This window comes from Gallinula chloropus (genome assembly GCF_964237585.1).
Source record: "Gallinula chloropus genome assembly, chromosome: 2".
Lineage (NCBI taxonomy): Eukaryota > Metazoa > Chordata > Aves > Gruiformes > Rallidae > Gallinula > Gallinula chloropus.
In genome coordinates, this window is record NC_140086.1 from 129,893,540 (window position 1) to 129,908,954 (window position 15,415).

At 43.6% G+C, this 15,415-nt stretch overlaps 1 protein-coding gene across 1 annotated transcript in view; it reads left to right on the forward strand.

Moving 5' to 3' along the window:
• The window catches only part of RAPGEF5 (Rap guanine nucleotide exchange factor 5), a gene marked incomplete at its 5' end in the record, with an annotated part of 154,282 nt that overhangs the window by 96,459 nt on the left and 42,408 nt on the right, over positions 1-15,415 (forward strand). The window lies entirely within an intron of this gene.

Below are 15,415 nucleotides of genomic sequence, written 5' to 3' on the forward strand. Positions count from 1 at the left end.
ATCTGATGACACTGCCGGTCTTTTGCTTCCCTGCTGTGGGATTCATTTTAGGGAATGATTAGGGAGAGAAGAGATTGATTTGTGAAGGTCTTTGAGGGCAAGAAGCAGTGGGAAATGTAGACCTGGAAAATGAATGTAAATGAGGAATAGAATGACTGCAGCAATATGTAATGGTGTTGGTCTTAAGGAATGGTATCATTTTAATGAACTGTGTGACATTGTGGTAGGGTGGAGGCGTGATGCTCTTGTTAGGTTCTCACAGAAGTAGGATGGTTGATGCTGAAAGTCTGCAGAAGGGTTAATAGAACAGAAAAAGAGGATAAATTCTCATGATCTAGCTAAAATTGATGCAGAAAGGTGTAAGCATGGTCTAGATGTCTTAAAAATAAAAGGAAGGAGTAATGATTTTTGTACCACATTGCACCCCTTATCAGGGGCTGTGAATAGTCCTTGGTTTAATGGGAACTCTCCTCTGTTTTGCAGAAGTGGTTTTAGCTTTGGGATCATAATATAGCAACCAGGTGGGGCCATGCTTGTTTGTCCTAGAAGTGCTGTGCAGTCAGGGTTACTTTTGTTTGATCCATTCTGTTTCTGCACTTGCACCAACAACACTGCTTTGCTGTTGGGTAATGGCACCCTCTGAGGTACCGAACTGTATGTGACCTATTAGGAGAAAGGTACTGCCTTGTATGAGTGGGTCGCAGTCAACTGTTGAATGATGTCGCTAGAAAGGGATCCAGCTCTGCCCTTTCTAGGTGTTGCCTTTTGTTTAATAATCCAAGAAAAAACCCAAACAACCAAACCACAAAGTCTGATTGCTTTTTGATTTTTTTTTTTTCTTTTAAATTTCTTTATTTCTAAAGGATGCTGTTAGGACTCTTGCTCACTGTGCTGTATTACTGATGAGTAAAAGGTGTTAAAAATATACTCCTTTGCCAGACAAAGTGAGTGTATCCGATGCACGCGGACTGATGTCAAGGGGAATAAATATTTACCCAACACTTTGCGATCCTGTCTTCCAGCTTTTAAGATGGAGAAACTGAATGCCTGCTAGCTCTTCCCCTTAGCAGACCTTTATAAGAGATGTTGACTGTCATAATTTTGAGGGATTTTGTAAACTTTTCCCCAGTCTTAGGAAAAACTTGGAAATCTTAGGTAGCTGAAGGAGCTAAAACACGTATTGCTGCCATGCCTGTAGGAGAGAGGAGTAAGAGTTTAGCAGAGTGCATGGAGCAACATCCGCAGAAACACCCAAGCAAAGAGTAGCAGAAAAGCTAAAATAATAATTTATCTCAGTATTTAGTGTGAGAGAACTTGGGGAGGTAGGCTCTCACAAAGGACCATTGCTTCATGTGGCACGAGTCTAAGCTGTCTCAAATTGGAGTGTCAGTAGAAGTAGGTTTGGAATAAATCAATAAAATGAATAGTAACAAATCACTGGGATCAGATGTTACTCCCTAAAGACTTCTAAAGGAATTCAGATATGAAATTGCTGAACTCCTAACAGGGGTGTGTAATCTATCATATAAATCAGCTCCAGTGGCAGAGGAAGGTGGAAAATGTGATGCCAATTAAAAGAAATGGTTCTATTTGGAGAAGGTCTAAGCAATAAGGTTGTCATTTTACCAATACATTATTCCAGCATAAACTGGTGCAGTAGACAAAAGCAGCAGCTCAGCCTTCCCCAGCCACTTAACCCTGCCACGATGCTGGTCTTTCTGTGCCTCTGATTCTGTAGCAGACTCAGGTAGGGAGCTGGACCCAGCTGGGAAGGTCATGTAGTAGTAGGATGAGGGGGAATGGTTTTAAATTGGAAGGGGGTAGATTTAGATTGGGTATTTGGAAGAAATTCTTCACTATGAGGGTGGTGAGTCACTGCAACAGGTTGCCCAGGGAGATGGTGGTTACCCCCTCCCTGTAAGTGTTGAAAGCCAGGTTGGATGGGGCCTTGAGCAGTCTGGTCTAGTGAGCGGTGTCCCTGCCCGTGGCAGGAAGGTTGGAACTAGACAGTCTTTAAGGTCCCTTCTAACCCCTCAAAACCAATCTGATCCTGTGATTCCATACTAACTGAGGAAATACTGAGTGAGCGTTAAGATCAGTTTCTGGATCCATTCAATCTGTCAGTGGCACAAAGTTTGTCCCTGGCACAGGGAGAGTGTGGCTGGGAGTGGGAGATGCACAGGTGAGTACAGCAGGAGAGGACTGGTACCTCTAGGACCAGCTGGACTTGCTTGCAGGAGTTTGATTATATGCAAAACAGCAGCACAGAGTAGTGACTTTATGCTGGAAACTTGAGTGTTGTTACAGTAAAAACAGAAGAAGGAAATGCATGCAGAAACCTCCTAAGGAGGGAGGGGAAATGTTTGTTGGTGGGGTTTATTGGTGATGTTTGTTTTGGTGGGGTGTGTGGTTTGGTGGCAAGGGGTTTTTTTGTGGGTTGTTTTTGTTTTTTTTTTTTCCACAAGAGATAAACGAGATCTTGAATATCCTGTAGAGCTGTTAAAATATTTGAAGGGGTATGAGGGTATATATATGGTCTGGTCTGCCTGTATCTTACATTCATAATTCCACAATGCATTTGATACAGTCTCTTGCCAAAAATCCTTAGAGAAAATTAAAGATCCTTTAGCTAAGGGAAAAGATGCTTTTCAGGACTGATGGTGATGTAAAAAAGGAGAAATGAAAGAGTAAATTTTCAGTGTGTAAAATGGAGAGAAGTTGCCATGTACCAAGACTGGGTGCTGCTGCATGTGAGATGAAAACTGAGGTAACAGAATGTACTGGTAAGATTGAATAATTGAGGGTCTCGTTATATTAAGCCACGGTTTCATCTTTGGTGGCCATGCAAGGTCATGTTCTTGTACACCCTATAACTCCCACCTTGGATAGCCTGAGCTGTTGTGTCCCATTGTCAGACTAACAGACTTTGCTTGGGTGTTTCTGCAAGGTGAGTTAGATCAGGAAGCTAATCCAACTCAAAAATAGCTTCATGAAAGTGGAAAGATTGGGGCGATGTGGGACTGGGAAAATGAGTTGGGAGCCAGCCCCTTCAAACCAGCCCTGTGGCTGAAGATAGATGAAAGGAACAAAAATCTGGGTGATAAAATTGCAGATTAGATCCAAGTTTGAAAAATGCAAAGTAATGCATTTTCTAATATGGAGCAAAGGAAACCCTTATTATACATAGTCAGCAGAGGTGCTGAATTGGCTAATGCCATGTGGAAAATAGGTCTGTGCAGAGAGTGTGGGTAGTTAGAATTTTTTGATCAGCATTGATCAAAAAGGCAAGCAGTATCTGGGACAATTAGGAAAGGGGACAAGCAAGAACCACAGCCATACCACTTTATAACTGTGTCATATGGTGTGTATAAGGTAGATGGTCCCTTCTTCTCCTCACCTCCCACCACCCCCAGCTTAGAAGGGTTGGAAATGAACTAAAAAAAAAATAAACTGGAAAAGGGCAGCAAGGGTGATTGGAAGTATAGATTAGGTACATCTGAGAATAAATAATCTTACATCCAGTGAGCAAAGAAAAGCAGTTTCTGTAAAGGAGGCATGTGGTGTGATCTGCAAGACTGAGTTGTGTGGGGAAGGTGAGCAGGAAAACTTATTTTTTTTCTCACAACTGAGGAAGTGGTTTTGTAGGGTTTTTTTTTGCACTTGGGCACTAAAGCTTGTTCAGGGCAAGCTTTTGGCAGGGTGTACTTCTGGGATGCTGCTTCTGGATTATGTCCTATGACTGGGAAATGAGAGGCAGCATGGGGAGCAACGAACATCATTAGTGATCTCGACTCAGGGCTCGTTCCATAGAGACTGATGGTATATTTTCAGTTCATCACCTTAAATAGTTTTCATGGTGTAAGCATGCCTAGCATGGTAGACCCTTTTTAAGGAGGGCAAGGAGCAGAGATTGCCATCAGGAAAACACATGGTTTCTGTGTGCTTAGGAGCAGCTGGGCACCTTTGGACGCTTCACCCACCTAAATACATTTTTTTTGTACCTGGTGCAGGAATAGTTTGAGAGACTCATAGGACCCCAAGTTCTCAGTGTATTTTGTGTTTGAGTCAAATTTGCAGAAGAAAAACCTACCCACTGTACTTGATTAGTCAATTATGTCACAGTATTCTTAGCTGCTCAGTCTTTCCTCTGTATTTCTGTGGTTCATTATAGCTAGTTGTCACCTTTTGCAATGTGAGAAAGTGATAAGGAGCTATCCTGAAAGCTTAGTGTGAACCATTTATTATGAAGATGTGCATTGTAGACAGTTTTGATGATCTTAGTGGTTTAAGCTGAAAGGAATTGGGAAGAGCAGGTTCATCAGGAGAACTTTTTTTAGGGATGAAGATCAATGATTTTCTTTTGACAGTGAAAAAAGTTTCCAGTTTTTTTAAAGTCAGAAAAGTCAGAATGTGTTAATTTGTTGTACTGCAAAATAGACTTTGGTGATGGAAACATTTCGATGAGGTGACAGAGAGACAAGATGTTTTGATACTGGGAGTTTGATAAGGTTTCTGGAAAGCCAATATGATCATAAAGGGCTTTAATCACTTATTTGTAAAATCAGTTTCACCATTGGAGGTCTGGGTGTTAAAAATTAACAAACCATATGTATCTCTAAACTAATAGGTACATTAAGTAGCTGAGGTTATAGAGAGACACATTTTTATATTTGGGAAATACTTGTGTAGAACTTTTTTCACAGTGGTGCTTTTGGCAACTGCTGATTGTCTGGTGGTTGTAAGTCAAGAATAGAAAATACTTGCAAGGTTTTATTTTATAAAAATGCTTGTATTTTAGTGATAAAAGGAGTAGTAGAGGTTGCCTCTTAGTTTCTGCCTTATCCTGAATCCTTTTCTAATCACCTGCTTGTGGCTGGTCAGCATCACATCTGGCACAAATAACTGGTATTCCCAGGGCAGAAGGCTGGGACTGAGGCCCCTAAAGGCCAAAAGGAAAACTGAGTCACTGCACAGTGGTGATGCAGCAGAGATGTCTTGACAAGGAAGGTGTCTTAGAAGTGTGCCAACCAGGGATGATTCCCTGCCTGACTTAAACGCCACCACACTGGCAGTTGGGTTGGTTCCATGGCTGCAGATCTGGAGATGAAGCAGGCCAGATCCCTTCTGTTGCAATTAATGTCATACTGGTTTTAGCGAGCTGTTAAGAACGTCAAAGGCAAAAGAAGTCACCATCAGCTTAGCAAAAAGTCGTAGCCTAATTCTGAAATGAGTCTGAGCTGTGGTAGCTCTTCCCGACTCCTGTCTGCTGGAGCCCCATTCCCTTGTAGCAGTGGTGCGATCAAGCCACCAAATGTGAAGTGTGTGAAGGGTGAGGACAGCCCCTGGCTGTGAAGGTGGCACAACTTTCCAGATCCACTCAATCCTCAGGTACAGCCCTGTCTTCGTGTTGTCCCAGAATGTGGCTCATTGAAGCTGACTCATTACAAAATGTGTACAGTTATCTGAAAGCTGCTGTTTGCGGTAGAGGAAAAGTGAGACCTGGTTTGTAAGGGAGAAATGTAAGAGGACCAAGCAACAGGTGGTGTGTGGGTTGGCAGGTCAGTTAACTGAGAGAATAGGAGCTGGAAATGCAGAACTGAAATACTGGTGTTGCTGCTTCTTACAAGTGTCTGCCCATTGCATTCCTTCATCAGGAGCCACAGCCCATGCGGTCCTTCAGGAATCCCAACCACAGGGCCCTTTGCCACCCTCTCCCATCCTTCCTGGGTGTTTACTCACCCTCACCACTTAGCATTGTTCCCCTATCTTTCTTCCTTAAGGCTTTTTACTATCAATCCCTGACCTGCAGACTGAAAAACTGGATGCTGTCTGTAATACTCTTTTGTGTTCCTCTTCCACAGCACAGACATTCACTGCCTGCTGACATAAGTAAGGGTGTTTGTCCATTAATGACTCCTGTGTTGCTATTAGCACTTGGTGAGGTGGCTGTTAAGTCCCCAGCTTGTTCTCAGAATAGAGCAGAGCACTCCTTCCCAAGAGCTGACTCTGTAATGTTATAAAACTCAGAGGTAGTGCTCTGAAAGCTTTTTATTTATTTATTTTTTTTATTTTGAAAGACACTTTCATGGGGTGGGAGACTTTTTATGTAAGAATGCTGAAAACAGAGAACTCTATCGTGACATACTGGCTGCATCTTTGAGTCCAAGAATACAGTTCACGCACTGTCTTCAAGGATTGAATTCCAGTGTTTCCAGTGGCCAAAGTTGCTGTAATACAATGATTTTGTTGTGAGGTTAACATTTTCTGGGGAATATAAAGAGCGTGTTCATTCCCCGCCCACAGGGTGGAAGGATGGATTCACTGAAGACCTGTGCTTTGAGGTTATGTATTAAGAATCTGAAAGAAATCTGTTCTTCAAAGCTGCTTTTTTCCCCCTGTGAACTAAATTTATTCTCATGCTGTTAATTCCTCCTTCCCCCGCAATCCTTCTTAACATGCCCTGAGTTCAAACAGTTTCACGGTATTGTGGGAGTAGCAGCCTTGGTCTTTTTGTGAGTGGGAGTGGGGCTGATTTTGGCTATAGTCAAACTACAATTGTTGTAACTTTACTAACCTCCCTATCGTGCTGTCTGCTCCTATAGTTAGGTGATACTTTGTTGTATGGTGTGCTGATGCAGCTGTTTCCCATCTTACCATTTTCAGTAAATCCCTGTGCTCAGGGGACACGCAGGGAAGCGCAGAAGAAAAAGCCACAACCCAAGACCTATTTGTGACCCGCTGATTGGCATAAATTTCTGCCTGTTTCCCATTGCGAAGCCTCCTGATGAGGCTTTCTGTGGGCTCTTAAGACCTTCCTTAATATCTGCCAACCCTGAGCTGCATTACAGCACCGAGTGCCTCTGCTTGCTCTATAGCTGAATAAACGCTATTCAGAAAGCCTGTCTGTAGCATTGGCAGACTGATGCCAACACACTCTGGATTATCAAGTGCAGCAGAGCTTGGCTCTGCCTTGCCCCAACGCTGGCTGCTGCCTTCTCCCTCATGTCCAAGAGAAAAAGAGGGGGAAGAGCAGCTGTGGCAGCCAGACGTGCTTGTGTGCTGGGTGAGGTTGGCAGGGGATTCTGCTGGGGTTTATGTTATCTTGATGGGTTTTGATTTTAGTGGGCAAGTCAGAAAATCGGCTCTTGGGTGTAGGAATAGGTGGTTGAAGTAGGAATACCTTTTTTTGAGAGTCGAGGTGCCTGTCTGAAAAGGAGATAATGGAGCAGAACGCACTTGGCATAAATTCAGCAGCTTTGTGCATTAACTGCACTTTGTAAGCTCATAATGCAGGCTTTAAATTGCTGTCACTTTTTTAGAAGGAAAGGCTTGATGCAATTTGGTATTGGTTGGCGTATATAGCACCTTTTAGGAGGGCCTGTGTGGCTGGCATTGGAGACAGTCCTTTTTTTTAAAGTGAATTTTGATTCCTTTCCTGAGATAGGAGTAGAATTACACCACTTTGACAGCCAGAGGTTTCTCAGGAGATGTCAGTTACCCTCACAGAGTGTGCTGGTTCTGGCAGAAAGAGCTTTTCAGAATAGCGTCAGTTACTGCAATAAAGTAAATTGCTTGTCCCGTCTTTTAGACAAGGTGAAAAATACCGATGTGAGCTGTAGATGTGAGGCAGCAGCTCACATCGCCCTCTCCTGAGCCAGACTGAGATCATGAGATGACCTTGCCTCAGTTCAGAAATGCTGGGGAGATCCTTCTGAAACCAAATCTGTACTCTCTCCCTGAAGTGAAAGTGTGCTGGCTTGTTTTCAAGGACACTGAGGGCAAAAAAAATCAGGGGTGTGGGAGGACAGGGAAAATAAATCAATGTAAATAAAGTGTCAGAGTTGATGGATCTAATTTTGATGAAAGTTAATAGTAAAATACTTAAACTTTCTTGTGACAAGATTTGGGATGAATTGTGATTTTATTCCTTTGCTTGAACTTGAGTTTTGATGGAGATGCACATTGCCAGAATCAGGGATGTAATCATGGAGAAATCATGCTGACTGACCTGAGACTGCTAGAGGCCTTTGTAGCTCACCTTCTACTGCTTTTCAATTTCTTCTTTTTCTTCTTTTTTTTCCCCTACACCTTGTGTCCCCCTCCTGCCATTATTCCCTCTCCTCCTGCCCAGCAGGTTCTATGGATTCCCCCAGCAACCTTTCTTTAACACACTCCCACCCCAGTTTCTAAGGATTTGGGGCTGGTTGGCCTCTCTCAAGGAACCACTGCAGCTCAAAACAGAAAAACTGGGTTTGTTTTTCTCCCAGCGGTGATTTCAGAGCCCCAGCATCAATACAATAATGAAACCCTTGTTGGGTTTCATTCCCTGCCCCATAGAAGCCTTGTCCATGGGATTTTGTTTGTTGTTACTGTTAGGACATCATGGGAATGGACAGCTACAAGCTGGAAGCAGTGAGCAAACAAACAACAGTGAAAAACAACCACAAACAAATAGCATTTGTCAGATCCCTGTTGTCAAGGGGCTTTCACTCAAAGTCTTAAAGCAGCAGTGAGCAACGTTTTGCATGCCCTAAAGCATGGAAACCACCTATAATGGCCAAATGAAAACATTTCCACCTGTTTAGGTGACTGCAGCTTCTCTTCCTACTCTGGCATTGCTCTCTGTAGAGGTAACTGTACCAGACAGCTGGGACATTGCCTTCCCAGTATGTGCAAGCAGTGTCAGGGAGGGAAAGCTGGGTAGTTTAGAAATTCAGCACACACACTTGCACCTGTATCCCAGCAGGTGCAACACCTCCTTGCTTCCACCCTCAGCTGCATGGGGATGAACAAAGAGGCTGTGTCAGGGCAGCTGAGTGATTCTTAGGGCAAGCACAGACCTACTTTAGCCCAGTCCGACTGCAGGGAAGCAGCCCTGCCTGTGCTGTGGGCTCCTCGCTGTCCTCTCCCCATCCTGACCCAGAGGAGGGAAGTTTCTCTGTACATGGCCTGGGAAGCAAAGGGATGCTGTCTGCTCCCGTCTACTCTCCTTGTGACAGTGGTGTAGGGTTCTTGGGCCACACAGAGCTTGCGAACACTTTGAAGAAGGTGTCAGTGCTGGGGCTGAGTGCTCCGCTCAGCGGGACTGCTTGGTGGGCAGGAAGCACTTCTCTAGGGCAGCATGAGACCTTGGGGAGCCATTGCTGTTGAGAGGCTCCTTAGACCCCTGAGGTTTGCTGTGGGCAGAAGCCCCAAAGCCACATGCATGGAGGTTTTGGGATGTGAATAGTCAGAAACCAAGTCAGGTTGGACAAGTGAGGTCTAAACCCGTAGGCAGAGAAGGGTCTCTGCCAGCTGAAACTGGGCTTATCCCAGGAGTCCTCTGGATCTTCAGTACTGTTGCAAATAGTTCTCTTCAGTTGCAAAAGCTGCAAGAAAGCATTTTCCTGAAGTCTGTCCTGGTGCGGGATCACTGGGTTGAACCAAACTGTATTACAGTCTGCAGTGTGATGACCCATCTCAAGGCAAAAACGTCTGTCACGTCTTAAGGGTTGCTTATGCAGCTTATTTTGAACAAATATTTTGAACAGGGCTGGTTTTTTTTCCCCTTTGATATGTGCATACAGATTGTGTTAGTGAGAATCTGATTTCTCTACTTGGCTGAGTGTTTTTGACATGCCGGTGGTCCACAGGGCATTTGTTTTAACATCTCAGTTTAAAGGATGGGAAATTTGTTCAGGGAATCAAGGTTAGTAAGATGCAATGTGGGAAGTTTTAACTGTGTGAATAATAAATCCTGAATAACACTTTTATAAAACTGTCTGAAGAACACGAAGATGCCACCAGCTTTGTTGTTTTTTTCTTGACAAATGGAGAGCATTCAGATCCTCGTTGAGGGGTATGGTCATGTAGGTCTAGGATGAGGGAATTTGCAAGCAAAGAGCAGGAGCAGTTGCCCAAAGCGCTGCTATTTGTAGTGTTAGCAAGAAGGCCGGCTCCTCTTTTGAACCCCTGTTACTTAGGGGAGTCCTGGATATGAATCAGGACAGAGAGAGTAGGAAATTCTGGCATTAGACCATATACGAGCTCCACTGAGGGGTCAGTATTGGTCAAGATTTTGTGTTCCCTCTTGCAGAGCTCCCTCTGGCAGCTCTGTGTGATCAAACTCCACACTGAACAACAATAAAAAAGGCAGCTTTTGCTTTTATCTTAAAATAAACAGATGTTGTAAATAGCTTTCTGATATTGGCATTTCAAATAGGAAGTGAACGCACCATTTTCCCTGCTAATCTGTGGATCCAGAGATTAACAACGTTTGGCTTGACTATTCATGAATTATTTACTTTTTAAAATTCAGACATAGGCATGTGTATGATTTATTCCTCCTTGTAATTGGATACAGTGATTAAATGAGCTTGCATATTATGCTTCATTGTCCTTCTGGGATGTGGGCTGCTGTGTCTTTAAATCAGCAGCTCCTAATGGAATTGATTCCAGCTCCTATATATTTACTGTAATCGGTGATGTGTTTCTAAAAAGTGATTTGGGAAATGGCTTTTTAAGTATAAGTTTTTATATAGGAAGTATTTAGTTAGCTTGAAGAGTGGTATATAATCCTCAGTCTTCCCTTAAGATGCTTTGCTACCTTCTCTGAGAGGCACCCTGTAGTAAAAATAAATACATGCTCATGTATTTATACCCTGAAAGAAACTATAGACGGTGTTAGGCTGAGCAGAAGTGTCTGCTGGGATGCAGCCATGGACAAGTGATTGCAGTCTGAGACTGTCATCACATAATTGATGATTTTCTATAGACTAGCTGGGGATGATACAGAAAGGATACTGCTTCTTAGCAAGAAAAAAGAATTAAATGGGGTTTTGTAATTGGCTTTAATGACTAATTGAATAAGGAAAGCAGTTTAATTTAAAAAACCCCTTATTTGCAGAAACAAATGCAGAAAGATAATGAGGTATCATTTTACATAGATACAGGCATTCAGAAGCCAGAGTGTCTGTGACTGGTGTTACACAAAGTAAGAGACAGTGCTGTGCCCTGGGGATTTATGGGGACTGCTAAGAGAAGACCCAGCAACCTAGTGCAACAGAGAGATGGGAACTGTAGTGGAAGGAAGCTGTGTTAGAGAAATTCAGTATGGACACATTGCAGAATTTTATATAAGGAGGATATCTCAGTGATACTAGCAGTCCCAGTATTTTGAGATAGTGTCTTAAAACCCCCCCAAAAAACAACAACCAAACCTCAGTCCTGTCAGCAGCAGCATGAGGAGCTATCACTGCATCTCCTTTGGCTGAGTTATTTTATGTCTACAAACACATCTGTGCTTACTGGCAGCCTTAACTTCAGTGAGACAATAACTTGTCTCTCTCTTCCTTCTACATATACACGTGAGGATTTGCTGCCCTGTCTCAATTTGGTTGAAGTTTGTCAATAGATTCAAAGGTTACAGGGGTATGGGAGGGCAAGACTGACAGACAGTTGGACAGACAGATCAGTTGCAAAAGCCATTTTCCTTTGGGGAAAAAGGAAGTAGTTAAAAAGCTGAGGGAAACTAGAAAGTCTGTTGGTAGCTGACTTAACTTGAAGAGGGTTTGGGAATATAATAAGGAAAGGTGATGTGTAGTGGGATCACTGTCTGAATCTCGCATTTGATGGTGTTGGTCTCACTGGTGGGAGGCCACATGCCCTGGTATTGTCTGCATGGGACTGCGGAGAGACAAACAGGCTGGGAGCGAGGACACTGGGTTTGTACTGTCAGCCTTGGCAGGTGCCTCCTGCCTCTGCTGAGCCCATGTCTGCCTCCCTTTCTCCACATGCTGGGAAAATAAAGCACGTTTTATAAAAGCTGTGCTGGTACTTATGGCCAAGAAGGACAGTAGAAATGAAAGATGGCAGCAAGTGCTAGTCACGGCCAAATGTTATGTGTGGTGGTGAAACATGGTCATGGAGCAGATGAGCCAAGAGGCCCGATTTCAGACAGTATCCTCTCTGTTACTAAAATCTGGGGGTTTTACCTCTGTCCTAAACACTGTGTTTGATTCATGTATGCTTGTGCAGAAAAGTAGTGTTTGCATCTTGGCCTAGGAGGTTCCTCTGTGTCCAAGGAACAGCTGGCGATGTTGATGAAGGGGTAAAAGTTGAACAATTAATATCTGCCATGTACAGAATGCATCTCTTGCAGTAGCTGCTTTCCAGTGTGTGCGTGAGAGATACAAGATCTCATGAGATTTGGACAAGAAAGATACAAAAGGAGAAAGCTGGACTAAACAAAAAGTTATGCCTGTTTGAGAAGTACTCTGCATGAATTTTTTTGTGACTAAATCAATAAATAGCACTAAAAATCCGAAATAATGGCAAAAGTGGATATACACCTTAGGAAAATTACCCCACTGGGCTTTCATCCAGTAATTGCTTAATACCTCTGCTTATTTAACTGAAATAAGCAAGGTTGTCAAATAAAATCCCTCAATAATTATGGTACAGCTAAATCAAGGTTCTAACACTGGGCTCCCCAATGAGTGAAAATAGTTTTAAAATGATAAAAATAAAGGTGTTCTTTCTGAAAAGTATAATGTTCAACTACTGTGTAGTCCAAGCAGAGGAAAATCCTTGCACAGGAGCACAGTTCTGCTGCTGTGGGGAATATGCCCATACAAGTATCTTAGTACTCACAAGCAGCTGAAGCCCCGATAATGTCTGTTCCTCGTGTCATACCCCTGTATGATCTTTAAACCGTGCAAGCAAGAACCTTTGTTATTGCTTTCATTCTGCTGTCAGTACAGGGCTGTGCTGACAAAACGATAATTTGAAGTTGTTAGATGTTCTTAATGCATACACAGGCTACGTACGAGGCGTTCTTATATTGCTGTCTTCCATTAAGTTGTAATAATGAGGAGAAAAGTCGTCTTTAATTACATGTTAACCTGTCATTGGGATGATTTGGGTGTCTCAGTGTAGCAAGTACAATTTCAGGCTCGTAATTTAAGGACATACATCATGTAAATAAGTCTACAATTAACGTAACATTGTGTTTTAGCACCACCTTTATGACACCATCCCCATCGGGTTTTTTTGGAGCCCATTCTCCACCTAAAAAAGCAAAATGCAGCTACCTTAGGAGTTCTCTGACGTGGGTTGTTCTGGCTTTATGCTGTTGCGGCCGTGTTTCACTGCCCTGGGGAAAGGGAATGAAGGCAGCTATGGAAATGTAAGATGCAGGTATGGCCCTGTTTGGTTTTTGGGTTCTTTTGGGTGTTGTATCCCTCCCACCATATCCCTCCCAGTACAAGAAGGTGTCTGCTGGGTGTTGAAGGTGTTTAGATGTTGCAGAAGTTATTTCAGAGGTGTCCGAGAAGTTTGTGCCCGTCAGCCTGATGCGTTGCACACCCTGAGCAGAATGGTGGAAATGGCACCCTTAAGTGCTGCAGTGACATGGCAGTACACTGATGCCTGTCTGGGTCTCCAGTGGGGGCTGCAGGATGTATTTCTCCTCCGTGCCCCCTGCCCAGCAGAGCCTGTAATACATGGCAGCCATGCAGCACCTTTGCTGGGCCTTTTGACTCTGCATATCAGAAGATGTTGGCAAGTGAGTCACTTTTTTTTGAGGTTACTTGACAGTGGACCACTGCTGCATATGCAGGACCCTTTCCTAGTCCATATGACCCAATACACCAAAAAGGGCCCACCAACTTGACCCAGTGCATTGGCTGGAAGAAGCTGATGGTCTGTATGTTAGTCTAGTGCATGTTATTGCAGAATTTTGGATCAAATCCAACAGTTGTTGCTCAGATGAAAATGCCATCATTCCCTTTTGTAGGCAGTTCTGCCAAATCTGCAGAAGCCAGGAGCGTTTTGCCAGTGGAGGCTCTGTCATGTTAGGCTTCCCTGAAGAGACGCTGTGATGTTTACTGCACATGCTCCAGTGCCACATGTTGGGGAGCTTGCACTGCTTAGCATATTTATGATAATTTGGCTCCCAGGGGCCAACAAGATTCTTCTTATATCTCCTTCCCTGGGCCGAAGCACAAAGAAATTTCCCCTTGCTGCTTTGTAAGGGGAAAATAATAGATCAAAGCTTTGTGCTAAACACTTTTAAAAATACACAGTGTGGATCCGTACATTTCTGTTCCCTTAGGGGACCTATCCCTCTGCTCAGTATGGAAAGCAGTTAGCAGCGGGTGATGGGGATAGTAACCGCTCACTGAAGTCTGGGCATTGCACCTGACCTGCAGAGCTTTAGATGTGGCTTTGCCACGTGCAGTTTGACCCGGCCTTTATCCATATTATGGACCAGTATGGAATGTGTTCTGATCGTTGTACTCTAGTTACCATAATCTGCTGGACTGGGTATTGTCCAAATAAAGTGGATTTTGGAGCCTGTCATTAGGTGCTAAAGTTAAAGTATTTTGGGCTAATAGTCTTTACTAATTTGAAAATAATGCAAATTTGGAATTTTTATATATATATATTTTACACTTTTGTTGTAAACAAAAAAATTGGGTTCATGTTCTCAGAAATGTCATTGAAAAGTAGGCTCTTTTACAGTATCTCAAGTTGAAAACCCAGAAATGACAAGCTCACGGTCTTTTAAAGATGTGATATTTTTGTATTTATATATAATACTAGGTTTGAAGATTATTGTAGGTTTTCCAGTTCTGTGATGAAATAATGCCAAGCTTGACACGTGGCTCTTCAATGCCACGCAAGATCTGGACAGCAAGGATTAAAAGAATGATTAAGTACATCTTTCTTTATGTTAACTTTCTCAAAGTCTTATTTCTAGCCTAATGTTAAAATTCCATTCAGTCTCAGATGTGTGCTGAGCTGCTAGACTTGGGAAGAAGCTTGAGCAGCCGTGAGCATCTTAGAACACCACTTGGTAGGACCAGGCTTGCAGTGGCAGGGGAGGCAGGTGGTGCAGCCCGTTTTTTGTGCGCTACTTCCTGTCACTGGAGGATGGCTCTGTGCAATGGCTGTGCTACCAGCAGGCAACAGAAGGTCCTACTGGCCCTGCTGAGGCAGTGACAGCTCTTGGTCACACCTTGAAGTCGCATCCTTGGGGAGACCGGGCTGGAGAGCATTGCATCTCTTTGGATACTTGGACAAGAGGGTGATGGAAAGGAAGCAAAGAAAGAAGTCCAGGAGTGAGACAGAAGCAGAAAGGTAGAAACCTGCCTTGCAGTTGCTCATATGACTTTCACCGAGACATACTAGTGACTGGGGTGCCCGGCGGTGTGTGTGCTGGAGGTGAGAACCTGCAAGGGCAGAGCAGCAGCCTGCTGTGCTGCATTGCACGCTCAGCATGCCCGTCTCTTCTGCCCCATGAGGCAGCTGCACCCCGGCAGAAGGATGAAAGGCAACCATTAAATCTTTTATCCTCTGTCCTGCTGCTCCAGGCAGTCCTGGCCTGGCTGGCTTATTTTTAAACAATCGATGGAAAGAGAAGATTTATTATTTT